This window comes from Dermacentor andersoni, chromosome 11 (genome assembly GCF_023375885.2).
Source record: "Dermacentor andersoni chromosome 11, qqDerAnde1_hic_scaffold, whole genome shotgun sequence".
Lineage (NCBI taxonomy): Eukaryota > Metazoa > Arthropoda > Arachnida > Ixodida > Ixodidae > Dermacentor > Dermacentor andersoni.
Genome location: NC_092824.1, coordinates 33560193 through 33584123, shown reverse-complemented (window position 1 = coordinate 33584123; position 23931 = coordinate 33560193). Strand labels below are relative to the sequence as shown.

Below are 23931 nucleotides of genomic sequence, written 5' to 3'. Positions count from 1 at the left end.
ACTGTGTTCTTCACCGCCACTACAACGTGACATTATGCTCGCCATGCTTATCCATCAGCCATCGGATGGTGGAAATCATTTTTATAAATATTTTATGATGACCTTCTAATGCACCCTGCATCCCTAAGCTTCTCGAGGCTAAACAATCATCGCAGTTATCGATGGTCAGAAGTTCGGCTTCTGTGTATACATTTCACCAAGTATATCACGGAAACGGAAGCTAAACCTTTTAAAGCACAGGCTGTTCCATTACTTCCCAAAAGCCTCAATCATCCTACTTGAGACACCGACCTGCCCAATGTGCCGATGATTAGTCACAGCAGACTAGAGTTTTCATATTTTAAAGCTAGGTAATAGTGGGCTTATGGAAATATTTTTATGACTTGAATATTGCAGGGGGAGAGTAGGACAATGCTAATAAATCAAAAGCTGCTCACGTCATCTGTATCAGCGCACAGTTCGTCGCAAACGCTAACAGCCTGATTTGTTAAACTATTTCAATGTCACAAAAGAACGGTTAGCAAGTGCTTAATAATTATCCTGTTAACTTTTTGCCCATGCTGTGTACTTGCACTCTTCAAACGCGTTCCGTGAAGAACTCATTAGAGTACACTTATTGGCCTAAAGAAATATGTTCTTCAAGACCATGCGCTGGAAATGTACCCTTCTTCCATTGGTAATACACATTTCGATGCCACATGCTTGCCAATCTATTTGGGACTACTCTCATTGTTGCCATTGCACTCAGCGGCCACAACAGCTGCCGTAACTTATTTTTATTCAGGAATAGAACAGCCATAAATTTCTCTTTCTTTTTATCCTCCTTTCACGTGCCAGTGTTTCCAGCATATGGCATGTTGTGCGTCATAGGAACGCTGTGCTTAGTGTACGGACAACGCCAGTTATCCGTTCTCTTCCATCGCGCTAATTGGGCTTTCGCCGCCATACGTATACTCAGGCATGACGTCGACGCCAGGAGTGCAGCTGGAGCACCTGTGCGATTGGCTGTTGGAATGATAAGTAGCATCATAAGAATCACAAAACCCGTCACCGGGTACGCATTGTGCCAACGTCATTGCCGCAGTGCATCGTCACTCGCGAACCACTTGCGAAAGGGCCATCCATTGGGAAACAATGGCAAATATTCATTACCTGTAGCCGTTGAGTACGTATAAATAGGAAAGGCACTTCACATAGAAACACAGTTCAGATACACTGCAACCATAGTCTCTGTAACTGCCCAATGCCAGCAATAATGCGAGCCGTAGTGAGTGCTTTTCTTGTTGGCCTCGTAGCAGGAGCCTACGCTGAAAGCACCCCGGAACCACCCCCCATGAATGAACTTCTGGACGTACGTAAAGATGTCCTGCCCTCTTATATGTACTTGTGTGCACAACGTGGTCTGACCTTCTATTGAGAAAATATGCTTTGAAATAGATAGCCTTACGGTACATTGGTTTTTCAAATCCTTTACGGTGCTATGATTGCTGGTGTTTTTCTTGTATAGAACGCCTTTCTTAATTTATGAACGTCAAATAGAGAAACCTGTTGTATTACAGACACATACAGCGTGTACTAGGTACCATATTAGATAAAGTAATGCAACCAGAACCCGCTTCCTATTTCTGTTTATGTGCGTTTGTATACTATCTCACAAACATTTTTTTACGTCTGCGAGGAAGCCCACTTCAGACTGTCCCGTGCCTTTGCGTCGATTTTGTGCAGTAGTAGTGCAGTAGTAGTGCAGCTTCCTCATATCTGCACGTCTTTATCTCAGACTAGATTGCGGCATATATATATATATATATATATATATATATATATATATATGTATATATATATATATATATATATATATATATATATATATATATATATATATATATGTATATATATAGTCAGTCAATGTCCTGCCCTGTTTTTTCATAAAATTACCTAGCCAATATTTCGTACACAAGCGCAAGAAAATCAGTGATTCTACAATTATTAGACTGCCTAAAGTCATGGAGGGAAAATCTCCTAAAGAAAGCAAAGGAGTTGAAGCAAGGCATTTTGGAATAAACGGAGACTAAAGAACGCTTGAATGAATCTGTACTGACTTTCGGAGCAGGAACTTGCAGAACAACAAAGCTTGAGGATTAGCTAAACACCGTGCAACGAGCGATAGACCGAAAAATGATGGTCGTAATGCTAAGAGACTGGAAGCCAGTGCTGTGGACTATAATTTACGCGAAGGCAGCCGGCATCCTAGTTGACACTGAGAAAACGAAGTGTACTTGAGCAGGACATGTGACGAAAAAAGCCTGTTGCCTCTGGAGTAGCAGATGGGTGCTAATGGAACAGAAACACATTCGATGTCGGTAGAGAATCAGGCAGTGTGATGAGTTTAAGAAGTTTGCACGGATAAGATGCAGTCAGCTGACACAAGTTGGGGATAATTTTATGTCAAATTTTATTTCTTCGCACTGCTGTGGGGTCAAGAAAGCAGATGATTGCAACCTCGAAAATTAACAGCTTGTCACATGCAGTAGTCATATCTTTACGACATATGCGTAGGTGAAGGAGAATAAGCAGTTGAAAAAGCAGACGAAGACTCGGTTTTTGACTACAAATTAGTACCGTTTGCTTTTGTGTTGGCGATCTCACCTCACTTGGTGTTTCGCTCTATGCGGTCTGAATAAACACCTCTCTCCTTGTAATGTTTGTGGTAGACACACCGCATTGCAACGCGGCACCACGGAACGTTCCCTAGCCCGCATTCGACTTTCTTGCCTTCTGCGCCGCAATCACAAATGAACAATGACGCACACTAGGGAGCCTTCATCATATGGGCGCCTATGCCTAGCGCTTGAGCACCACTGTGTATGTAGACTCACAACCGCTGTCGGTGCGACATGAATGCCTAGTAGTACTTGGCAGTACCCGTTACTTTGGAAGAAACTTGGGATAACACGTCGATGAATGGCTAAACCATGGAACGCGCAGGAGTATAATATGAGCAGGACACACATGCTCTGCTTAAAAATGAAGTAAGAAATTGCTAGAATTAAACCCGTCATGATAAAAAGCGTGCTGAGCTTACCCCCACATCACGGGCCCAGCTTTCCAGAGACTTGACCCACATACAAGAGGAGGTACTAGCGTCGTCTAAACAGGAGAAGCTGCGCCTGTCAGGAGGGGATAACGATGCATATCTGCTCAAGGAGATCACCGAGGGCCTACGCTATTTCCTCATCTGGAAGTATAATGTAGACTCGGTGTCCGTGACATTGCCGCACCTCGAGACATTGAATACGTGCCTCATTACGAGCCCGTTCGGTCAGTCGGCCAACATAACGATGCTGATAAGGATTGGTGTAACGTCGTCGTCGGACCTCACCTCAACGTTACGTCAAATCGTTCGCGAATAGCTGCTCAAATACAAAGAAATTGTTCTGCCGGCGCCAACTTTCGCGGATGCCTGTTTATCACTTACATCACATTCTCACGGCCTACGACTGTATGCCCATTGGCCAACGCTGCGGGTGTTGACGGCTGTCATTTAATTCAATTTTATTTCTTTAGAACCCCCTAGCAGGGGTCTTTAAGGGGTGGGGATACAACATAAACAAACAAGTGTTATAATGCATTCAATTCTGTAAATAAAAAAAAATAAAATGAAAATAACACTACACGGAAGATCCACGCACAGTGGCACCAGGCTTAAAGAGGTCCGAGTGCCACGGCCACCATCGTCACGCCACAGCCCAACGTGCCTGCATACTTTGAAAAGATCCGGGCGTATCACCTCCCGTTGAGTGTTTTAGCAGTAGTGTAACTGGACACATCTCACAAATCTGCGAACGCCTCCTAGCGATCACGGCTACAGGATGTAATCACGTTACCTGGGTGCGCGATGGCGGACTTAATGTCATCGACATGTAACTGCTGGCAAAGGACCTTCACGATTCCATCCAGAGTTCGACACCATCACTATCTCCTAGCGCGCGCCATGACAGTACAATGCAGTTTTCATACTTAGTCTAGCTCAGTTCTTTATTATAGAGTTCTAGAGTTCAGCGGCATGAAAAGTCAAAAGAACGACAGAACGTAGAATAACAGTTGTTTGAGGTATTACAGATTAAACTTTCTCTTACAGTTTTTGAACACGACTGAAAAGATTTGGACGTATCTGCAGAGCAGCTCGAACCAACCCATGTGCATCAGCAGAACTAAAGAGTCATTGTCAGAGACACACTATAAGTGTCGTCTGTGTACTGGTACTTATACTCCGTGAGTACTTTTGTTTTCTTTCTCCCTTAAAGTAGAAATGAGACGGTACATGTTGTCCTGAAGATTTCGTAGTATCTCGTTAAATATCTCCTGTGGCACAGTGATTTAGAAAGCAGGAATGTTTGTTTAATGCGTAAGGAAAGGGCGGCGAGATCACATGCGCTGCGGTAGTGCAACCGCGCGAACAGCGCGAACCGGCGCTTTTTTATTACATTTGTTACCCAGCAAAAATACGCAATTCTGGCGATATAAGCGTATACCAACAGAGAGGGGTAATAGATGGGCCGGGGCCGACATGAAGGGAAAGCCTCACGAGCGCGTCGTGGCTAATCAGAAGAGAGAGACAGACTCTTAAACGTAGTTTACGAGGGACAAAAATCCTGCATGCATTGGCTGCGTTTCGTATGAGGTCGGTTCGTACCGCATGTTCCGAAATACTTAAAAAATTTGGCCTTTAGGTTGCATTGCTGATAATATCATCGCACCTCCACCAATTGTAAAGGTAGTCGGTAGTTAAAAAAAAAATAAATTATGGGGTTTTACGTGCCAAAACCACTTTCTGATTATGAGGCACGCCGTAGTGGAGGACTCCGGAAATTTCGACGTGCGCCTAAATCTAAGTACACGGGTGTTTTCGCATTTCGCCCCCATCGAAATGCAGCCGCCGAGGCCGGGATTCAATCCCGCGACCTCGTGCTCAGCAGCCCAACACCATAGCCACTGAGCAACCACGGCGGGTGTAGTCGGTAGTAACATCTCCCGTCGGATGACGGCGAAAATGCATGCTGCTGGCCGAGCGCTGCCGATGTGATAAAAAACGTGGCTTGTTTCATATTTCGCGGGCTTTCTTTACAACCAGGAAAAAAAGGACTTTGTGAAACGCATATTTTAGTTCTGCTATCAAGCGAATCCACACACCGTGTTTCGAAGGAAACTGAACCATGTCATTGTTCCTATATTTACCTTCTGTAATATATATAATATAATAATAATATAATAGATATAGCTGCACTTTTTTCCGTCCGTCCACTTTAAGGTACCCCAGGTGGTCAAAATATCCGGAGTTCCCCACCATGGCCTGCTTCGTAATCAGATCGTGGCTATGGCGCGTAAAACCTTATATATATATATATATATATATATATATATATATATATATATATATATATATATATATATATATATATATATATATATATATATATATATATATATATATATATATATGTCAATTACTGATGATCAAACTAAGGTACGTGCGCACGCACACAGCGCCTAACGTGCCAGGTGCGTTTTGCGCATGCGCACTCTTCATGCGGAAATACCTTCTGTACGAGCGGAGGTCTCGTTCGATATACTAAAACTCTCTAAGGCAAGGCTCGTAAACGAATGACCGCAGTACCACGGCTATTACTACACGTCACGCGTGGGTGAGTCTTGCTGACAAACTTTTATTGATGAGAAGGCCAAAAGTAAAAAAAATAAAAAAAAGCAGCGTTGTGGGCGCCCTTCAGGCTGCCGGTTGTGGTGTCCAGGTTATGCCTAGTCGCAACGTCCTCCGCCCAGTTCACCAGCCGAAGGTGGAGGTCCGGCTCGGTGCTGGACAAAGCAGCCTCCCACTGCTTCGAATTGGTGAGGTGCCAAACTGCAGGCGGCAAGTGTGCCGGGCAGGAGAATAAGACGTGAGAGTAATCGGCGTGGGAGCCGTCACATAAGCGGCGAGCAGCCGAGTGCGTCCCGGGGTGGAGGAGGGCAAGACGTGCGGGAGTAAGGTAGGTGTGGGCCTGAAGGTGGCGCCACAAGTGTTGGTGGTGCTGGGAAAGCGATTGGTGCGGAGGTGGGGAAGGTGAGACGAGAGAGGCAATAGTGAGCACCCACGCGTGATAGCGATATCGCGGTAAGTGAGGAGTGCGTAGTGCGTATCCATTCCCTTAGGGACCGATCAAGCCCGCCCCCGCCGAGAATGGATACGCGCGACGCGCTCCTCACGTACCGCAAAACGCTATCACGCGTGGGTGCTCACTCTTGCTATGTATAGGTGCCTTTGCAGCCACCGACAGCAGACAGCAGTGGGGAAGGCTTCCCTGCTCTGTGAAATTCCTTGCCATCACGTGAAAACAGGAATTTGATTAATAAAGTTAGATGGCTAAACTGAAAAGCGCAAAGATAGAAACCGTATGCGGCCGTTGGTTTCCTCATACTTTTGATACGAGCGACTCCACACGTCGATGCCCATTATAGTTTCACCGCCACGCGATCTCGCAATATGCGGGAAGCAGACGTGAAGCAAAAAGCCACAGTGTTTATTTAGCGATATTTGTTAGCGTAGTCTTGCCAAATACAAGAACTCGTACACATGAAACATTTGGATGTTAAGAAAGAAGCTTTAGAGCAAGCTAAAGTCCGCGCAGTGAACGCTGGAACGAAAAAAGTTATGCGTAACGCTGAGAAACATGAAGACAACGGTGTGGATCAGAGAGCACATGCTGGTAGCTCAAATTCTAGTCGACAGTAAGGGGGAAAAATGGAGCTGGCCAGGTCGTGCGATACGTAGGGCAGATAACCGGCGAACAGGTACATAATGGGTGCCAAGAGAAGGGAAGTGTAGTTGACGATAGCAGAGGGGGAGGAGGGAGGCGAAGAAATTAGGATGTTTGGAGGCGCAACTTGAAATCAGCTGGCGCAAGGCAGGGGTAATTGGAGATCGCTGGAAGAGGCCATCGCCCTGGCAGAGGGCATAACAATGAAATGATAATATTCATCATGATGGTACATAAAAGGGCCCACGTTTCTTCAGACGAAGTTTTCCTATCACATCAGTACGCTTTTATGAAGCGTTAGGAGATGTATCGTTTCTGTTGCAACCTTGATAGTAAACTCGCAGCACTCGCGAAAAACATTTGGAGGACGCTTAAGCATCCACGTTAAAAGTGGAAAGCGATAGTATTCAAAGATCCCTGCTAAGTGCTTCTCACGGTTCCCGGCAACTGCCCCTAATGCAACCGTAATGTTCACCGGGAAATGCGTTCAGCGAACGGTATGCACAAAGGCGAGCTTTCTAGTAGAAACGCGGCCTCAAGCGTGGGCCGATCTCGGAGGTTGTGCACAGGCTCGCCGAAAAAATGTATCATTTTCAGGTTTTTGTTATTCTTTCACACTTTTAACATTTCAGTATAGAAAGATATAACATAAAAGGTATGCGCTGTCGGTGTTTTGTTTCATGACGTTTGTTTGTGGGCGGTCACTCTAAAAATAAAACAGCAGATTGCCATTATCCCTCAAGAGAAAAGTTTATAACAGCTGTGTCTTACCAGCTCTCACGTACGGGGCAGAAACCTGGAGGCTTACGAAAAGGGTTCTACTTGAGGACGACGCAACGAGCTATGGAAAGAAGAATGATAGGTGTGACGTTAAGGGATAAGAAAAGGGTAGATTGGGTGAGGGAACAAACGCGAGTTAATGATATCGTAGTTGAAATCAAGAAAAAGAAATGGGCTTGGGCAGGACACGTAATGAGGAGGGAAGATAACCGATGGTCATTAAGAGTTTCGGAATGGATTCCAAGGGAAGGGAAGCGTAGCAGAGGGCGGCAGAAAGTTAGGTGGGTGGATGAGATTAAGAAGTTTGCAGGGACAACATGGCCACAATTAGTACATGACCGGGGTAGTTGGAGAAGTATGGGAGAGGCCTTTGCCCTGCAGTGGGCGTAACCAGGCTGATGATGATGATGACTCTAAAAATTCTGAGGTATAACCTGGTGAAGAATTGTAGACAAGGTATGGGCATCTTTAGTGATAGAATAACGTGGCAATGTAACCCGCATATGCCGCTTGTCATAGGGGCGTGGCATAACTAATACCTAAATATGTGCGGGAATTTCCGCTTACGGGGACGCCGGCCCTGGACACTGACACCGGATTTTCCGCGACACTGGACTCTTAACGCTACCGCGTTAAAATAAGTACCAGCTTTGTGATATTCATGACGCCCTGAATTATATTTAATGAACTAAACAATTATTCGAAATAAAAGGAGAATAATCAGGAAAACCGATGCGAATGGTAACTATCTCAAGTTACTGCCCATTTGGGAAATTAGTTACCTTATATTATTCATGGCATTATGTTTTAAATAAAACATGCAGTAATATTTTTTTTTTTACCCCTTCACAGATCATGCAAGGACGAAAGTGCAACTCTAAGTACGCAAGGCAATTATTCCACGGTGGTCGTCCAAGAGGAAGGTAAAACGCGCGCCCGCCACAGTTCTTTGGCGATTAACTGTTGTTTCCAAGACATAGTGTTCATTTGAGTCCTCTGAAGTTCGTAAAAAAAAAAAAAATAACTTGCTGTCATGCAATCCGAGAGAACTTTTAGCTTGATCTTGATCGTAACAAATATTTGATGATACATTTTATTGCCCAAACATTGTACCATTTAGAAGGTTTTCCTAAATAATAATAAAGAATTCGTGCCGTTGCTTCATTGGCAAACAATGAAAATTAATAGATGTACTTGCGTCTTTCCTGCTATCTATCGTATTTTGAACAATTATAACAGTTCAGTTGCAGTCTAGTAGAGAAGGGCCAGAAATATTAGACAATAGTGTCTCTCTATTCTTCAGGGTAATTTAGACGCTTTCACTATTTCAATTTTAAGCCTTTATTCCATTGAAATAATTTTCAGAGATATTAATTCAGGTTTTTTTTGGAGAACGTCTTATACTTTCAGTCTTTCAATGCAATTCAATAATTCATTTCTTTGACTAACAAGGACTTCTTTGATGTAATAATTACGCAACAAACGAAAATTCTCTATCAAAAATTATAATTGATTGGGAATGTCACTTTACTCGGACCTGGTTTTAATAATCGGAATCGTAAAAGTACTGAGGCATGTGCTTTTGATCTTTAAGGTGCTTCACGCGCACATTCGAGATGCTTAAGTTTCGTAGGTTTATTTAACTCTGCATCAAACAGTTCGTGATCACAATAATCACGGTCCCCAAAGTATTTTGTGTTTATATTTCAGTAAGGAGTGTTTATTAATTTATTCAACTATTTCGATGTTATTAGGGCCCAAAAGGTATTAGAGAGGAAGTACAGTAGAGTATAATATTAACACACAATGAAACAATAGTTATAGTTATGAAACCAGCAATAGAACTCAAGAACAACTCAAGAATATGTTCAGTAAGAGCGGTGTTGAACAATGGTGCTTCTTCAGGGCAGACGATGTAGGAATAAATGCGGTTCCATTCTGTGCTGGAATAATTCGTAGAAACATTTGTGTAGCAGGGAGGACTCGTGGCGATGATCAAGACGTGATGACACGTATGATGGCTTTGAAAGGAATTTCTTTTTCAAAGAAGAGATTTTAAGAAAGGTAACTGAGGATCACTAGAGGCTTCAGATTCTCAAATGAATGCTGTAAATTAACGAGGCCGTGGTGTCATGTCATTGAAGGAACACTGGCTGCGAAGGAATAGTCGGAGATGGTAAAACGAGCTGACCTTTTCCGAGCAGATTCACTGGCGTCGGCTGCTGCAGTTAACCGAGAATACGATACCCATGACGCGTATTCGAGTTTCCGTGCGATTACTTCTAGAATGACAGCCGTAAATTTTGCCGAGAAAAGTTCGTTTCTTTAGCGCGTCCTAACCACGGTGATATTTTGTAAGCCTTGGTCCCAAGCAATTATAACAAGTAGGATTGACCGAGCATAGCGTGCGTATTTCTTGGCGAATAGCAAGCTGGTCATCCTGGTCAGATGATGCAAACATATCATCGTTTATTTCAGCATGCTGTTATACAAGCTTTCGTTAATTGTACGAAATGCGCGGTCCTTCGCATTTGTCGTTGGACGTTTGTGCACAATTCGCCTGAATGCTCGAAAATATGGAGCAGAGCAGGTTCCTTTAGTGCAGCTTTTCTTCTTCGTCAGTCCATATTTTAGGTCATACAACCTGATATGATAAACAAGCAGAGACTAAAAAAAAAGCACGTCGCTTGCGTGCGGACTGCTTGTGTGCGGCATTATTCCACAAGCGTGTCGTGGATTTACAAAATCTGTTTCCTTTTTCAGCTGGGACCAGTGTCACCTACACGTTTCAATATTTTAACCCGAATGAATGCTGTGGAATATTCACTTACGAAAAGAGTGAGTGTATCGGTACAAGCCGATATTATTTCTTTTCTTTACCGTTTACGCACGAATATCGCTTTCACCAAAAATATAGCCTAAGTATTTAAAGCGCAATACGACTGAGCACAAAATAAAAAGCCCCCTTTTGAAGACCATGTCAGTGAACTATGGGCTAACTATTGGGAGGACTAACAATTGGCGGCTTCCAAACTAACACCGCTTTTCAGTAAGGGCGAGCGGCAGGAGTAGCAACTGCTCGAGAGGCGCTCTTGAGAAGTACTCACGGCAGCATTAGTGGCCCCAGCATCTGTGTACATCGCTCAAGCTCAGGCGAGCGGTCGCAACATTACCGTTTCTAGTAGTTTAAGGTATTCCTGTTCGCCCTCTACGGAGTTCCCTAAGGTACACAGTTTCAAACAAGCAATAAGACTAGGAAATCAGCCCTTTTTACAGCAAATGAAGGCAGCTTTACTCGCCTGTTTCACTATATTACTTTGGATGAAATTCATTTTATGGCCGACAGCACTAGTCTTACATTTCATGTGAACTGTCTCGGAGTGGAGAAACTTGGATGCTATTTCGCAATTTTTAATTAGATAAACAATAAACTTCCCTGAATTTATCGTTTAATTACTTCATCATACATAGCGGAAAAGCAAAGTTCCACGTCAAGAATGCTTAAGCCATATCCACATGTAATAAGTACTGACTCTCACCAGATCTAAAATACCCATCCCTAGCGCAAAATACCTAAACTGCGACGAGAAAAATAAGCTTTCCACTGATTATCTTCACATACCGCCTACTTCGTACTATGTAGGAATGAGCTAAATGGAACGCCACAGTGCTTAATAGCACATTTTGTATGCTGATACCTTGATACCAGTGTTAGTTTCACTATTATTGAAACTACTAACTGGGTTCAATTCAGCCTTTACCACATGTTGTCATGGAGGAATTCAAAGTACCCTGTTTCTCTGTATAAGTTTCACCCTCCTAGTTTTTATGGATATGTTCAATGAAAACGGTACATTGTGAGCTTTCAGATGCTGAAGTTGTACAAACATTTTGGTGTTTAAGTTACGAAAATATAAGCACTCATTAAGCAAGCCTGCTTTATTTCTCTTGACGTTGTAGACAAAATAGCTGCTTCACAATCAGTCTTTTTGAATCCAGAAATCCAATTTCGCTGAAGCTTGCTGTCTTGATGAAATTGCTGTGAAGTTGCTGTTGACGGCTCGTGCTGTCTGTGGTTGACACGATGAATCAAGGCGCCATGTGAATGGGGGAGAAATGGCAATGGGTAGGCGGGAAGCGCTGGCGTAAGTGAGCTGCACATTTGATGCATTCTTCATCGGCGACACTACTCACGCGGTATAGAACGCTCCTGAACCCTCTCTCGAACCTCCGGCCAGACGGGCTCTAAATATGTCAGCGTTGCTCCAAAAAATTAAAATGTGTCTACAATCGACTCGGCAGGCACTTAATGGCCGTATACATTTGACCATTACGGAAGCGTCTCCTCAGTGACGGCCTCGCGCAGAACTGCCACTACAGTCATAGGAGGGCCTGCGCACAGCACCACCGAACAGCCACTATATGGTCCCACGCACCCTTAGACTCCCGTTCTCTTGCTACCTGATGGGGCAGGCTCACCTGAATAGGCACGTCATATATTCGACACACATCGTCAAGCCCTCATTGTACGTAAAAAGTCGTGACCGCAAACCACCTAAGGTCACTCTTGTCAATTAGCAGTGGCGTATTTCACAAGAAACCAGTGCTAGAATCCTCGCCATGACATTCGTCGTAATCGTCATCAGCCTGGTTACGCCCACTGCAGGGCATAGGCCTCTCCCATACTTCTCCGACTACCCCAGTCAGGGGCCATGGCATTAGAAGGCCTCATTTACTTCCGTAACACGTGCATGCGCCATCCTTTGGCATGAAGTAACCGCTTATTAGCTGTGCAGTTCCCTTTAAACAGACCCCAACTGAGAAAGTCCGTAGAAGTGGACTTGCTATATATGTACAGGACTTTAGCAAACGCGTATGTGCTACCTACGAGCAATGGGCCTTCGCCCGCGCTGCAGCCCTCACTTACAGCATTTGATTCCTCTGCCGGATGCGCAACGTGCCATAAAGTGACTTTTGAACTTTCGACGAGAGACTGGTTTAGGCGATTGCCCCTAGAAACCGTGAGACGTGCAGACAGTGCCAAATGTGTTTGCGCGATAAATGTTTGTGTGGATAAGATTACTCTTGCGTATCGTGCCTACAGCGCGCATCCACGTATTGAACAACGTGTATATAGTAGCTCATTGTACCATAACATAACCACCAGCCACCTCCCTTTCCCTGTATTTCCCCCTTCTTCTTTCCCCAGTGAGGAATAGCAGGCTAGAGACACGCTGTACAGGCAGAGGCAAAAAGAGGAATTCCAGATTAAGCTACAGAACAGGTATTCGGCTTTAACTCAGGAAGAGGACCTTAGTGCTGAAGCAATGAACGACAATCTTGTGGGCATCATTAAGGAGTGTGCAATGGAAGTCAGTGGTAACTCCGTTAGGCAGGAGACCAGCAAACTATCGCAGGAGACGAAAGATCTGATCAAGAAACGCCAATGTATGAAAGATTCTAACCCTACAGCTAGAATAGAACTGGCAGAACTTTCGAAGTTAATCAACAAGCGTAAGACAGCTGACATAAGGAAGTATAATATGGATAGAATTGAACATGCTCTCAGGAACGGAGGAAGCCTAAAAACAGTGAAGAAGAAACTAGGAATTGGCAAGAATCAGATGTATGCGTTAAGAGACAAAGCCGGCAATATCATTACTAATATGGATGAGATACTTCAAGTGGCTGAGGAGTTCTATAGAGATTTATACAGTACCAGTGGCACCCACGACGATAATGGAAGAGAAAATAGTCTAGAGGAATTCGAAATCCCAAAGGTAACGCCGGAAGAAGTAAAGAAAGCCTTGGGAGATATGCAAAGGGGGAAGGCAGCTGGGGAGGATCAGGTAACAGCAGATTTGTTGAAGGATGGTGGACGGATTGTTCTAGAGCAACTGGCCACCCTGTATACGCAATGCCTCATGAGCTCGAGCGTACCGGAATCTTGGGAGAACGCTAACATAATCCTCATCCATAAGAAAGGGGATGCCAAAGACTTGCAAAATTACAGACCGATCAGCTTACTGTCCGTTGCCTACAAACTATTTACTAAGGTAATCGCAAATAGAATCAGGAACACCTTAGATTTCTGTCAAGCAAAGGACCAGGCAGGATTCCGTAAAGGCTACTCAACAATAGATCATATTCGCACTATCAATCAGGTGATAGAGAAGTGTGCGGAATATAACCAACCCTTATATATAGCTTTCATTGATTACGAGAAAGCGTTTGATTCTGTAGAAACCTCAGCAGTCATGGAGGCATTGCGGAATCAGGGTGTAGACGAGTCGTATGTAAAAATACTGAAAGATATCTATAGCGGCTCCACAGCCACCGTAGTCCTCCATAAAGCAAGCAACAAAATCCCAATAAAGAAAGGCGTCAGACAGGGAGATACGATCTCTCCAATGCTATTCACAGCGTGTTTACAGGAGGTATTCAGAGACTGGGATTGGGAAGAATTGGGGATAAAAGTTGATGGAGAATACCTTAGTCTCTTGCGATTCGCTGATGATATTGCCTTGCTTAGTAACTCAGGGGACCAATTGCAATACATGCTCACTGACCTGGAGAAGCAAAGCAGGAGAGTGGGTCTAAAAATTAATCTGCAGAAAACTAAAGTAATGTTTAACAGTCTCGGAAGAGAACAGCAATTTAGAATAGGTAGTGAGGCACTGGAAGTCGTAAGGGAATACATCTACTTAGGGCAGGTAGTGACGGCGGATCCGGATCATGAGACGGAAATAATCAGAAGAATAAGAATGGGCTGGGGTGCGTTTGGCAGGCATTCTCAGATCATGAACAGCAGGTTGCCATTATCCCTCAAGAGAAAAGTATATAATAGCTGTGTCTTACCAGTACTTACCCACGGGGCAGAAACCTGGAGGCTTACGAAAAGGGTTCTACTCAAATTGAGGACGACGCAACGAGCTATGGAAAGAAGAATGATAGGTGTAACGTTAAGGGATAAGAAAAGAGCAGATTGGGTGAGGGAACAAACGCGAGTTAATGACATCTTAGTTGAAATCAAGAAAAAGAAATGGGCATGGGCAGGACATGTAATGAGGAGGGACTCTGTGACTTTTCACGTTACAATGTGCAAAGAAAAGTGCTCATGGCCGTGCTCGAAAAACTAGACAATCGCCCCTTCACAGAAGAGAAAGTTCTAGGACACTGGTCCAGAAGGGTTTCGGCACTCAAGGCCTTAAGGGCCTTGCTCAAGTTCTTAAGGACATGTGAATTGTGCGAACGCCTCTGACTATTGTTGTGCGTAAAATCGCGTTACTGTATTAATTTTTCTTGTTTTTTTGCTCTCTTCCTTCTTCTGTTATTCCCTTTGCCCCTTTCCCCAGCACAGGGTAGCCAGCCGGTATTTACACTGGCTAACCTCCCTGTCTTTCCTTCCCTTTTGTCTCTCTCTCTCTTATGCAGGACGCAAACTTGTTGTGCATGGCTAGTGTACTCGCTATGTTTCGCCTCAGTTCAACTTTTCCAATTAAAAAGTTTATACCACTCGGAACAATCAAGACAGGTTTGCACGCAATATAAAAGATATAATACTGTTGACATTTAGCATTCTAATATCGGGTGAGGACAACGTAAGCATTTTCTTTAGTATCATTAAATTTTTCCAAAATGTGGAGCAACCCTTGTCCACTCTGCGGCCACGTCTGTTAAGCATGAAGTGTGTATTGAAGAGGAAACCTTATCTCAGCACAAACTTCAATGCCGCTTTTTGAAATACATGTAAAACGCAAAGATGCTTTTATGAGACAAACGGTCGGCCGATTTAAATAAAATTTGTCGCAGTTTAGGGACTAACGTAACTCCTAGTGAATGTAATTAGCAGAGTTTGGATTTAGGCCCGGAAGATTTATTATAAGATGTTTGAAATTAGGGTAAGCTTCAAGAAAGTTCATCCACAGTATTTACAAATCCCTACCTCTGCCGAAATTACATCTCGCAGTTGTGTAAACTTCAATCAATAGACCATCTAAAGCGGATAAATTGGATATAGAAAATTTGCAGCTTACCTGAAATTATTGCAATATCTTCAAGGGTTTTGCAGATGTAACGCTAAAAAATTATTGGTATATTCTTGTGCGATGAAATATATATATATATATATATATATATATATATATATATATATAAAGTTTGGCATTTTTAGATGCATTATAAAGTGCAGTTCACAGAAATGCAGTATCGATTTTTATTGCTAGTTGCAGACTTGTAAAGTATGCAATATTTGTGGAAACGTGGCAATTTTCAACACTCTTCTATAAAATGTCAACAGCCACAATAAATAAATATCCTGCTCACTGCAGTAGCTAGATTTTAGCTTTTTCTTTTAGGTACACAAAACTTGAACAAATTCACTGCAGTGGTTGCCAATAAAAACGATTTCTCTGTTCCTATGCATTTAGAGGAGCCCCCGAGCTAAACATTCCTCTTAACATGACGTACTTTAACTCACCGTGCAACCATGTCTCCCTGAAGGTGACATCAAGGGAAAACTTAAACGAAAATAAAGACACTGCATTTATTCAGCCCTAATCAGTCAGGCTTATATGGAACAGCTCATATGAAAGAACTTCCTTACAGTCGGCTTGTTCGAGGGCTGTGTAAGTGTACACGATATTATTTAAGCGTTACGGTTAAGAAAGATGCTGTCTGTAGGTGGATCATTATTACAAGACTTGGTAGCTGTTGCTCCGCCTGGGCACCGCTTTTCAGAACAGCTTGAAAAACGCGAACTTCGTGAACATGTCGTTCGTTTAGAGCGACATCATTCAAAATCACAGCGCGATACAGCCGAACAAAACGACGCGCACAGCAACGCAGAACCGGATGCAACCCCACCAAATGGGAGCCATCGAGCGCACGATGTGTCGTCGGAGGCAAAGAATGCTTCGCATTACAATTATGCATATTGCACGTCCTGTAGGGATCGGTTTACGCAGTTCTTTTCATTTTTTAAAAAAGATTACTTTCACCTTAAAGGCCCGGAGGCATTCCATAAGGGAGGGCTTTAATCCTTGTGACAATGTTAGAACAAATGTACAAATGCAATCTGTAATGAGCCAGCAAAGCAAAATGGCGCATTACGACAGGAGACAGCCTGCAGATTTCAACCGCAATGGTGGACGTTGAAGAAAAATTTTATTCAGCAATTAAATTTGTTGTTTGACAAGACGTGCCGCATTTTGTACAAACGCACCACAGCGCCATACCACTTTCAGATACGTCCAGCGAAATTCGGCGACCAGCGCGTGTCCTATCTTCATCGTGAAGTAGATGTGCGCGCCTACTTTGAATAATTGTTAGTATGCGGTGCGCATAACGCGTCAAGCGTCTCAAAGCGCTGGTGTGCTTAAAAAAGAAAGAGAGAAAGAGAGAGAGAGAGAGAGTATACATCTTTATTTAGTACCTATTTCAATGCCTTATGTCTCCAGGGCGGCCCTGATCGGTAACAGCATGTTTTCCTGGGAGACAAGGGAAAGATAGAGCAGGGTGTGAACGAGCTCTAAAGGGAAGTGAGGCAAGGAATGGCAATTATTTTTTATACGGAAGCCTTGAGGTGCTTTTGGAAGGGAGGGCAGGGCCATAAGACCTGGGCGTTATTCACTTCCATGAGGGAAACTTGTAAAGATGTTTTATTCTGCCTTTTTAGGCAGGCGCCTGTGGCCTAGTGTTTAGGTTAAGCCACAAGCTAGAAAAACCGGGTTCATGAAGTAACCGTACACGTAAATGTTTTCCACGCGATTTATATGGCCTCGTTCTTCCAATTTCCCCCTGCGTTGACAATTACTTTGTTTTGTTCAGAGATTGTAACTGAGGACACCGCTTCAACCTATGGAAAATATTTAGGGAAATCACTTTAAGGTTGCACTTTCGGTCTGAATTGCCTCAGAATGGCAGTGTACGGATTTTCGATTTATGTTGCTGTTTGTGCCCCGACCACCTAGGCTACCTTTTTACACCGCGCTTTAAAGAGGCTGTTTTGAACTATTCACTGGGGCATTCCAAGGAAGCGAAGAATGTTGTTGCGTTTATCTTTGAATTCGTTCGAGAAAAAGTCATGCATGCATAAAACAAAACAGTTTAAATGAACACGTTTGTCGCTATATGAATGTCCGTTTTACCTATTCTGTACAATCTTGTGAGCTCTTCTTTAAGGAGTGCCGCCGGTCGTTATCGTCGCATGCGCAGTGTGTTGATGCGACGAAGGCCTGAATTAGGGTAGTTGCGGTGCCGTATGTTCACGGTTATATTCACGAATATCTCAGCAACCTTAGATTTGCAGATGACATTGTCCTGTTCAGCAACACTGGGGACGAGTTACAACAAATGATTGAGGACCTTAACAGAGAGAGTATAAGACAGGAGTTGAAGATTAGTATGCAGAAGATAAAGATAATGATCAATAGCCACGAAAGAAAACAAGAGTTCAGGATCGCCAGTTAGCCTCTAGAGTCTGCGAAGGAGTACGTTTACCTAAGTCAATTACGCACAGGGGACACTGATAATGAGACGGAAATTCACAAAAAATTAAAGATTGGTTGGAGCACATTCGGCAGACATTGTCAGATTCTGACTGGACGCTTACCATACACATTAAAAAGAAAGGTGCACAATCAATGCATTCCACCGGTGCTGACATATGGGGCAGAAACTTGGAGAGTGACAAAGAAGCTCGAAAACAAGTTAAGGACCGCGTTAGGAGCAATGGAACGAAGAATGTTAGCCTTAACGTTAAGGGACAGCAAGAGAACGATGTGGATCACAGAGAGCAAGGAGGGATAGCCGATATTCCAATTGATATTATGAGAAAGAAATGGAGCTGGGCAGGCCATGTAATGCGCAGGTTAGATAACCGTGGGGCCTTTAGGGTTACAGAATGGGTACCAAAAGAAGGGAAGCGCAGTCGAGGACGGCAGAAGACTAGGTGGGGAGTTGAAATTAGGAGATTCGCGGGCGCTAGTCGGAATAGGTTGGCGCAGGACAGGGGTAGTTGGAAGTCGCAGAGAGAGGCCTTCGTCCTGCAGGGGACATAAAATGGGCTGATCATGATCAATATTCACGGTCTCTGGTATTGCTTCAAAATACAATATAAAGGGAACGCCAAGATACAGTTGGTTACAATAACAATTTCAAACAGGCATATCCTTAAACAATGGTGGTTAGTACCTCTCGAAAACGTTCGTTATCAATGATTGATGCAGTGTGAGCAGGAAAGTGGTTCCACTCGATTGCTCTGCGCGAAAGAAAAGATTCGGGAAATGTTTACGTTTTACAAAATGGAATACCTAGCTTATGGTGACGATCAATGTGATGGGACAGGTATTACGGTGACAGAATTTGTCGTGAAGAACGGTATGGCAGTATATGTTATGAAATACATTCAAGCGGCCAAGTTTTCGGCGCGCGGCTAGAGACGGAAGGGAAAGGCTGGCTTTAATAGTTGTTGGGCTAGCAGTGCGATTGTTAGAGAGAATGAAACGAGTCGAGTTATTCTGAACAAGTTGCAGGGAATTCAGTAATTTTACATGCATATAATCTAAGACGGAAGCACCACATTCAAGCTTTGGTAGTATTAAGGTTTTCTAGACCATTACTTTAAATGAAAAAGGAACGGTGGAAACCTTGCGACGTGAGTATCCTAGCATAAGATTAGCATTGTTTATAATGTTTTCTGTGTGCACTTCCCAATGTATATTACATGATATAGTAACACCTAAGTATTTATAATATATAACGGGCTCTAATGGAACGTTAGAATGTGATTTCAGTGTATTGTCAAAGTACAAAACGCAGGTATTTAACTTATCACTACTACCTAGAACTATTGTACATTGGAATGGTCTCTTGGATCACATTGCATCCATCCCTAATCGTGAAGCCTTGCTTGATATCCTGAATTTGTTGCATGTTAATATTGTATAACGATGTTGCGCTTTGCTATTTCTCGGTCGTGTAATTACTGTTGCCCCCCTTACTCAACGCCCTTCAATGGGCCTGTAAGGTATTGTGAATAAATAAATAAATATTGTCCGCCTCTCCGAGCAATCGAGTTCACGAATTAGAACTTATATTTGCACAGGAAGTATAAAAACATTCTGTGTAGATTTAAGGCCACTTGGTATTGTTTGTATTTTTGTTTCCTTGAGATTCATTGGCACAAAAGCGTCTCAGGCTATCATTCGCACGCTGCCATAGAGGGTGCTAAACGTATCAAGCACTTACCACTGAGAGCTTTGGTACCATTGTAGTACATCGGGTACCAGAAATTTCACAAGCACATAGATATGGCAATATCGCGAGTGCGCAAAAGTATAGTCGCAACAGTCCATGGCGTTGGCACTTTCTCGTGGAGCAATATGCAGGGCGCAGGCTACCACATTTCACTGCTTGAATTCTGTCACCGCTGTCAATGATTTTGCAGAGTGAGAGGGGTTCTTATGACGTGCATACGCAGCTCAAGTTTCTTTCTTGAAAATTTAAATTTCAGGCGAAATTTTTGTTACTAGACGGGATTATACATTTGCAGTTTCTAATCCTTTAACTATCGGTATGTGCTAAAATTGTAAAACGTAGTGATATTTTTTATAGTTATTTTATGTACATTGCATGTTCGTATTTGGTATTATACAAGCACTCATGAGCATTGTGCAAAAGCTGAAGAGCCGAGGAAGGCTCCGACTCTGCCGTAAAATTTCACCGCTTAATAGCCCGCCATGCAGCTCTTGGATTCCTCAACACATATATGGTGTAAGCGCGCAGGTAGCGGCTTTTCGTGAAAACTTTTGACATCCGTTTGTGAGTCAAGTAACTGGATGAGCAATTTAAATTGGAACTTTTCCTTTTGTTTTATAGGTAATGAAAGGCAGTGCGAAATGCGTGTGTGGAGCAGTCAAATTCCCAGTACAGACAAGACGGACTGTGAACAACATTACGATATATTCTGCCAGAGGAAATACATGGTTTACGCAACTTATTGCCAGTAGCAGTTAGAAAGTGCACTTATATTTTTTATTTGTCTTTCAGCTCAATAAAATGGTTTGTAAAAAGAGTGTAACGTTTTAATCTCTTACAACACTACGGGCCAAACAATGAAATCTTCCTTACCTGAGTAAGGAAGCCTTCATTGCGGTGAGGCTACCTTATGTCACTCTGAAAGCTTCCTTACTGAGGGGCCCTCGGTGAAGGCTTCCTTGGTGCTTCCTCAGCATAAGGTAGCTCCAAAGCTACCTTCATGCGTCCTCACGCCGCTACTGGCCCGGAACGAGTGCTTCACCTTAGTGCTTAACCACGTGACGTTTGCTTGCTCATGCGCGCTGTCGCCCACCTGCGGAGAAGCACGAGCACGGTACGTCTTGCCAGGCATGTTCGTTTCAGTCACGCATGAGGCATGATAGCGTTGCTAGACGTTGCACGGCGCCGGCGTGGCAGCGTTGATGGAGCACATCAAGTTTTGCAGTGTAATGCGCTACATTTGTGAAGTTTAGTAAACAAAACTAGAAGAAAGCGTCCACACTTCTCTATATTAGCTCTTCAATTTAAAGATTGTGCAGCGATAGAACATTTTTTTTATTTAACAACGGTGTTTACGTAAAACTTTTAAGAGATAATCTCGAACCGAGGCATGCGGCAACGGCTCTTTGCGTGAGGACGGCTGAAGGGAGCCCGCGCCGGACGCGGAACGCCGGCGCCGAGAAGAAGAAGAGGTGCACGGAACAAGCGCTTCTACCGACGCCCCTGCGTGTTCATCAAGGACATCATCATCATCACCCTGCATGTTCCACGTCGGGGACGTCCACCTCTCACGCCATGGCGCCTACAGCGTCATGGACTCCCTCGAAGGCCCACGTCTTCGATGTTGTTGTCCCTACGGGGAATGGTCCCGAGACCGTCGTCGACGCGACGGCCTCAATAGTTGGCCTCTCTGAGGTCTACTGCGTTCAGCACATGGGAGGCCTCAACTTCCAAGTCGCCGTCAAGAGCATGGCTTCCATGACTCTAATCGTCGATGCTGGCTGCCTCGTCATCGGTGGCGAGCGTTGTCCCGTCGTTCCCGTCGGCCCGCAGGTAACCAACGTAACCTGCCTCTTTTTGCCGTCCTTCGTTCCGAACGAAGTCCTCGTCCAGGCACTATCACCATACGGCAAGGTTCTGTGTGTCAACGCTGGTCTTATGAGCGGACGACGTGGCGTGCTCACAGGCACACGCTTCGTGCGTATGGAAATGAGTACCACAAACCCAGTCCCAAATTATCTGCGAGTCTCTGGTCATCGTGTGACGTTTGACTATCGCGGCTTGCAACGCTTGTGTCGTCGGTGCGGTTCCAGCGACCACTACCGTGCACAGTGCACCGCAGCGTTCTGTGGCCGTTGTGGCGTCCATGGCCACTCAAAGCGACGGGTGTGACCGTCCTTGTCGGCGTTGCGGGGATAGTCACCCTACGGTCGCGTGCCCTGTGCGGCGTTCATACTCAGACGCCTCATACTCATACTCAGACTGGAGCCTTTCCCCCCTTACCGCCGGCGTCAACCGCGGTTGCGACTGCGTGTGACGCCGTAACCAAAGAAATTGCACAGACACCGCAAGAACCAGCGTCAAGAAATGAAAAAGAAGAGGCATGCAGCTCGGGAAGTCACAAAGCGCCATCTTCGCCGGCCTCCTCTACTGAAAAAGAAGACCATGACGTGGCGGATCGCAACACACCATGTTCACTGGCCTTCCAAGCAGCGAAGGACACGCGTGCTGTGGCCGAAAGCGCCTCCACTTCGGCTGCTACCATCACTCCTCCTGATCGCAGCAAAGCTTTAAACGCAGATAAAACACCTGACCCTGCGATCACTACAGTCAATATACCCACGAAATCTGCTGTGGCTTCATCCGCCTCAATTGCATCTCCTACAACGGCGCAACCATTGAATCTGAATGAGCCCCCAGCTGCCGAAGTTGTCGGCGACGATGAAATCAATCCCGCCGCCCTACCGCTACCGACGTCATCCTCATCAGAAAACAGCTTCAGCCTCGGAGTTGATAGCAGCGCTGGACTCTCGCCAAGCCTGGATGAACTCGACATAGAAATGGCGGCCCCGCGAGACGTAAAGCGCGCTCATGCGTCAGCCTCTGGCTCGGGCGGCGGCCCCGATCGCCGTGCCGAGTTACAGCGGCCCAAAAAACCTCGGCCTTCTTCGAGAGGGTCGAAGAAGTGATGCGTGCACTGCTTAATCCCTGGACTTGTTCCCGGGGCGCCGCCTTGAACAACACGACCAGGTCAGTTTGGTGACACATTTAAATAATTATGGCTGACACCCTGAAGATTATTTCATTAAATGCACAAGGGTTCCGAAGTCCTGTAAAACAAGGCGAAATTATCAGCGTGGCCCGCGCAAGAAATTGTGACATACTGTGTTTACAAGAAACAAATTTTTTCACCATTGGACATGTCCTTACTGTCAAACGCACTTTTAACCTAGACTGTTTCTTCTCCTTCGCGACATCACGATCTAGCGGAGTTGGTATTATTATTTTCAACAGAGCTCTCTTGCGAGATCATCATGTCTTTTATGATGGGACTGGACGAATATTGGCATTTGATTGTGTACTATCTTCATTTAGGTTACGGATTTTGTGCATATATGGACCCACGCAGGCCATTAAGTCCAATGATTTTTTCCGTGACCTGGACGTGTATTTCCTTGGCGGTGGTCACGTGGTGCTCGTTGGGGATTTTAACTGCGTCTTAGACACGCGAGCAGATGTGCAAGGCCCGGGCTGGGGTGGCCCTGATTGGAACGCACGGGAGTTGCGTCGCGTCGTCCAGCATTTTTCGTTGCTGGATACATATCGACTTTTTCATGGTTCTTTATTTGCCTGGACCTGGCGACGCGGTGCGTCGTCAAGCAGGTTAGACTGTGCCTATGTGCCAAGCAGTTTAGCTCAGTATGTCACCCGGTCTGATGTGATAACGTTACCTTCATCCCCTGTTTATATTTCCGATCACAAACCAGTCACACTTGAAATTCGCTTCCCTGCTTCCTCATCAGTAAAACCTTGGCGTCTGGACATCCGCGTTCTACATGACCCGCGCTCGCGCTCCTGTTTGTCAAGAGTCTTGGGCGCCTCTGTATCTAGATCTGACCGAGAGTCATGGGATGCGCTCAAGGTGCAGTGGCGACTGCACTGTTCAGTTGAAGGACGTGCACTCAGACGACGTATGTCAGAAGAACTGGCGGATACTGCCACGAAACTCCGCATCGCCCTTCGAGTCAATCAACTGACTCCATTGATGCGGTCCTGGCAGCGTGAGCTACGGAGGCGTTTC

The 23931-nt window shown here is 44.6% G+C and overlaps 1 long non-coding RNA gene across 1 annotated transcript; it reads left to right on the top strand.

The window, feature by feature from the left end:
• The first annotated feature begins 10353 nt into the window (after positions 1 to 10353).
• On the top strand, positions 10354 to 20668 carry LOC140214111 (uncharacterized). The gene is made up of 2 exons (XR_011891042.1): positions 10354 to 10430; positions 20472 to 20668. It is a non-coding gene; the product is annotated as an uncharacterized lncRNA (long non-coding RNA).
• The last annotated feature ends 3263 nt before the right edge of the window (positions 20669 to 23931 follow it).